This window comes from Nothobranchius furzeri, chromosome 11, assembly GCF_043380555.1.
Source record: "Nothobranchius furzeri strain GRZ-AD chromosome 11, NfurGRZ-RIMD1, whole genome shotgun sequence".
In the NCBI taxonomy this organism is placed as follows: domain Eukaryota; kingdom Metazoa; phylum Chordata; class Actinopteri; order Cyprinodontiformes; family Nothobranchiidae; genus Nothobranchius; species Nothobranchius furzeri.
In genome coordinates, this window is record NC_091751.1 from 3,878,468 (window position 1) to 3,883,729 (window position 5,262).

Genomic DNA, 5,262 nt, shown 5'->3' on the forward strand with positions numbered 1-5,262 from the left:
TAATTAACAATTTGTCAAATGAATAAACAGTGGCATAAATGACTAATAACCATGTGATATAATAAAAGGATGTATATTCAAAATAATGTTCAAGGTGTTTTGTGTGTATGTATGTGTGTGTGTGTGTTTCTAAAATGGAGTCTGTATGCAAGATGGCTGACCCCTTTGTCTGGCTAAAGTGTGGGTGGCAACTTGCACTTTAACTTCCAAGGCACTTAGAATCATAAGTAACTTAACCTTAAATTCACTCAAAACATTTCAAATGATCATGAAACAACACAAAAGATTAATCACGAATAATTTCTTTTAGTTTAACCACGTGGCCAAGCAGAAAACATTTAAAGATACCAAACAATGATCAATAAGCAGTTTATTCTTTCACAATGACCCGACGGACGTGTTTGGGAACGAAAGAGGAAAACACGAAGCTACTTTTAAGCAATAGACGCGGTTTATTGCTTATTCTGGACTATAGAGGAAACGGGAGAAGGAAAGAATGAGAGAAAGAGATGAGTTTCTGATCACCAGAACAGCAAGGCGTCCCTCACTGTTTTGATTTGACGGTTCTCCGTGTTTCTCCGCAGTTTGGCGTCGTCCGTCGGTTTGATGCTTTCTCCGTTGTTTTGGCCCCACGAGTGTTTCTCCAACGGGCTGGACACAAAGAGAACGAAGTTTCTTTTGTGCTGAGTTTGACAACTTACAGCGTCTCTGAGAGCTGGATGGAGTTGTTGCTTTCCTCCGCAGTTCTGTGTCCTCAACTTGGGCACTTAGAGCTTCCGCGTGCTCAAGGGAGTCGGAGCGTTCGACAAGCGTGTCCTTACCGCCAGGTATCCTGGGCAAAAGAACGAGGTTTCTTTGTCTCTGCAGAAGATTTATGGTCTTAGTTCACGGGAAAAGCTCCACGGCCTCCCGCACATGCGCAGAACATGTTTCTGGTATTAGGCGGTGACATCATCCCAATGCTTCTGTGTGCAAAGCATCATGGGAAATGAAGTTTCTTGGCGCTGATGTGATTATTTGCTTTTCAGAGCAATTTAAGCACAGTCATTTTGGAGAAAATCACTGCATAGTAATTTCCTCATGAGGTCAGACCCTCAACATCTGCTACAGGATACTCTAACTGGTGGGACTTGTTTTCATATCGTGAGCCTATTGGAATCCCCCATTAAAAGGACTGTAGTACCATTTGAAAATATTTTGCAAAAATTGATGTTCATTAATTTGTCCTCAATGCCTGATATTGTGTTTGTTGCACATTTCCCAAACAGTCTTGAAAGAGATTAAATAACATTGAGTAAAAAATATGTGTTATGACCATAGGGATTCATTATTTTCAAAGAATTTGAAACTTTTGGAAACAGAAATCTAAGTTGATAAAAAAACATGATAGTGAATTCATTTTTTGGCATTGGCTAGTCTGTGGTCACACTAAAAGGTTACCCTTTGCATCCATAAAACGATTGAACCAACTGTATTTGTATTTTTGTCTGCGAATGTATTTAAGTTGGTAATTTTGTGAAATGAATTATTTGATTAAATGAAAAAAGTCTGTAAATGGTGCTTGTCTGATCATTTTGCAGTAAATACATTTAAATACATTTGCAGTGATCTGGGTGGTTTCAAGAACCACATCTGAGCTACAGACAGCAAGATTTGGATTCTTATTTCCTAATATTTGGACATCTCTGACCGGTTAAAAGCAATGCACCTCTACCACTGACTATCAGAAGCTAATGCAGGAGATAGGTGTAGGAGACAATTTTCATGTTCAGTCTGTATGAAAAACTCAGAGTGACCGATTAGAATCAGAAATAACAAATAAAACGTGGTTTTCAGTGAACCACATCTTTAAATCAGGGTTAGGGAACCCTGGTTCTGGAGAGCCACTATCCAGCATGTTTTAGTTTCTTTCCTGCTTCAACACAATTTACCTGTTCAGCAGCCCCTTAGGCTCTGTAGATTAAAATCAGGTGTGTTGAAGGTAACCTCTAAAACATGCTGGATAGTGGCTCTCCTAAAGAATTCCATATACCTGCCTTTAAATTTTGTAGAGAAAACATTTAGCCTTTGTGTAGAACTTTTTGTCTGCTCTGCTTGAGCTCATTATGAGATTCCTACATTTGATTCAACAAGGCTGTGGTAGGAGAAAAGAATGAGTTCCCGAGTAGACCTCTTTGATTTCTCTACATGAGGCCAAAATGAGGAATGAAAATGAAGTAAATCTGAGAAGTAGTTGAGAGTTTTGTGAGCACTCCTTTGAAACTTAAAACAAGACTAATTTGAGACTTAAGGCATCTTTCAGTTTTGGAGAAAAAAATGAGAAAAAGGAGAAATATGCTAATGACTAATTTTTGTTTCACACAGATCTCAATATTGTCTATGAGAACAAAAGGAAACATTTTTGAGATCTCTTTTCTAATTTTCTTTTCCTCTGGGATTGCCCAGCCCTATTCTTATCTACACTCTTTTTTTTAAACTCCAAAGTCTTAAAACAATATATTAATTCTACTTTTATTTATTGTTTTCATAACAGAATAGAACTGTTATGAAAACGTTGTCAGGCTGACGAAGTTTGCAGCCGCAAACAAAACGTTGCAGGTAAATAAAACCCTTCTATGTTTTCAAAAGAACTAAAAGTTGTTTTATCCTTGTTCACAGGCTGGGATCCTAAAGGGAATTTCCATCCTACTTGTGTGGCTGAATGACATCTTCAACCAATTTTGGTACATTTGCCAGAAAGCACAACATCGTGATATGTTTAATGTAAGTATTGTGACATCTTTTGGACAACAAGACAACAATGCACATTGACATAATTACCTTTCTTTTCATAATAGTGCCAACTCTCGTGTTTCTGTTGGTGAGCGCTTCTGTCACATGTAAAGTTTTCAAATAAAACTTATTTTTTCTGTTAGGACATGTGGGTGGGTGTGCTTCACCATGTCACAGGGAAGCATGAATGGACCCGTGGCAAATGTGACCATGGACCACTTGATGCAACGACCAGTGATAAAGAGCTCATGGTACCATGATCTCCACCACACGAGGCTCTTCAACGAATCATGTTCAACAGACGCTGGTTGAAGGATGTCACCAATCTGACCTTTAGGTATATTAACAACATTTTCATAAGCAAAAAAGCTAAAGTGTCAATATCAAAGCTGACAATTTACATATAGAAATGACAATTGTGGGTGAAAAGGCAATCAAAAGTGTGATTCCTAATAATCTATAAAGTTGTAGCTTTTGTTTTTTTTACAGGTCAACTTCAGAACTGGAGAGTTTCCAGAATTGCATTCTCATGTAATCTATGTATGATCTAATGCTGCCGTTCTCTCTCCATAAAGGCCCCAGCTACGTGAAGCATCAAAAGACAGGAATGACTTCTTTCATGCACACAGATTTATTAGAAATTAAGAAAAAATACTATGTACAAATGCAATTAACAGAACTTTTTTGTACATAAATAAAAATAAATATATTGCACAAACTGTTTGTTTATTTTTGGGTGAAAATGCAGTCTTCAGCTAAAGTTATTTTGAGGTATTGTGCTGTTTTGGAACTACTGTAGTTGTAGATTAACGGTTTGGATTTTTGGGTTAGGGTGCCCTCAGTCAGGAAGATGGTGTCATGGCGTCTCTTGCCGAAACTCCAGGATATCCAGCATCACCCCTGGAAGACGGGTCACCACTCTCTCGAGAATATAATCTCTCTCCTCCTGGCTTAGGTGTTGTAAAGCTGTCTAGGAATTAAAGAGCATATGTTTACATGACTAGATTCATATCTCCAGTGAGTGATGTTTTCGTTTTTGGCATCTATTATTTTATTTTATTTTTTTACACAAATGGCTACAACCAACCTGCATCTCAGCTATACTGGCAGCCCTCAGCTGTGCAAGCCGGTCTCTGTCCTCTTCTCTGAAAGCTGTTCGCTGCCTACCCCAGCGCCCTGGTCCTCTTGAAGGAGCTCTGGACCTCAACCTGCTGCCCACACCCCTTGAACGTGTCCTTCCCCGACCCTCGGAGCGACCTTTTCCTCTCCCCTTTTCTTTAGCCCCTGGTCTCAGACTTTCCCACGACACATCAAAGTCTGTGGCAGGCTCGGGCACACTCCATCCGAACTGTCTTCCATCACTGCTTCCAATATGAATTCCTGAAAATCAATGACAGTAATGATAAAAATGACTATTACCCTGTAGGTCTTGTTGATATTATGATTTTATTTTGATGCATTTTTGAACTAAGCATTGATATTTATGTTCTTATTTACATTGTTGTGATGCCTGTCCTGTAATGAAATTGGTTTCACAAATGATGTCAGTGACTTGAAATTGGATGTTCTTACATGATGTATAAACAATAACATTAGCTTGTTAGTAAGCTTAGTGCAAAATAATAACTGTAATTGGTCTAAAAACATCAGAAATCACCTGCAGCCACAAAGCCTTATGCTGATAAAGTAGCATCATGTTACTGTCTTGCTCGCCTGTCACAAAACTGTCTTATGAATATTTCATAGGAAGGAGCGATTGCTTTACATCACAAGTGTCATGGCTCAATTAAAAAGCTATTGTCATGGAATTTTACAAATATTAGACTAAAGTAACAATGTTACTTACTTCATCGCTCTACACGGTGCCTTGTTCGAGCCGCGCTCTGGCCGTACATCACTGTAACTTTTTTTTTTCTAGTGAAGAGTTTGTGCGCGCTCTCGTGCCGGGCTGCAGTTACGCACAGCGCCGAGTGCGTCGCTAATGAGTTTCGTTTCTTCATCCTGCCCCATGCTCCTTTAATAATGGATAAAATGTAGCAGCTCCTTCACTCGTGTGTGTGTGTGTGTAAATCCGTTTACGACATGCATGTGCCTTAGTTTAACTATTCTGAGAGGAAAGACATTAAAGGTTTGATAAAGAAGGTTTGACCAGAGGTACGTCTGCTTCGAGACTTTACTATTCGCCCTCTCCCAAAAAACAAACCTCATACACAGCTTTTTATTTAATTCAGCTGTTATAGGTCCTACAAAAAGGATCAAACCTTTTCTCTAAGGCAGGAAGCAAGGGGATGGATGGGTGTGTGTGTGTGTGTGTGTGTGTGTGTGTGTGTGTGTGTGTGTGTCAGTAAAGACAGGAGGCGAGGGGTTTATGATCCTAAATAGCTCTTTGAACAATAGTAAGTCATTTGCTTTTGCGCGTTGTTTCCGTGATGACTTGGTTAGAATAAGCTCTAAGAAAGATCAGCCAGTTCTTTGTTTCCAACTTTCCCG

The 5,262-nt window shown here is 39.1% G+C and overlaps 1 long non-coding RNA gene across 1 annotated transcript; it reads left to right on the plus strand.

Moving 5' to 3' along the window:
* Nucleotides 1-2,642: 2,642 nt before the first annotated feature.
* Nucleotides 2,643-3,442, plus strand: LOC139061904 (uncharacterized). The gene is made up of 3 exons (XR_011515549.1): nt 2,643-2,763; nt 2,916-3,109; nt 3,348-3,442. It is a non-coding gene; the product is annotated as an uncharacterized lncRNA (long non-coding RNA).
* The last annotated feature ends 1,820 nt before the right edge of the window (nt 3,443-5,262 follow it).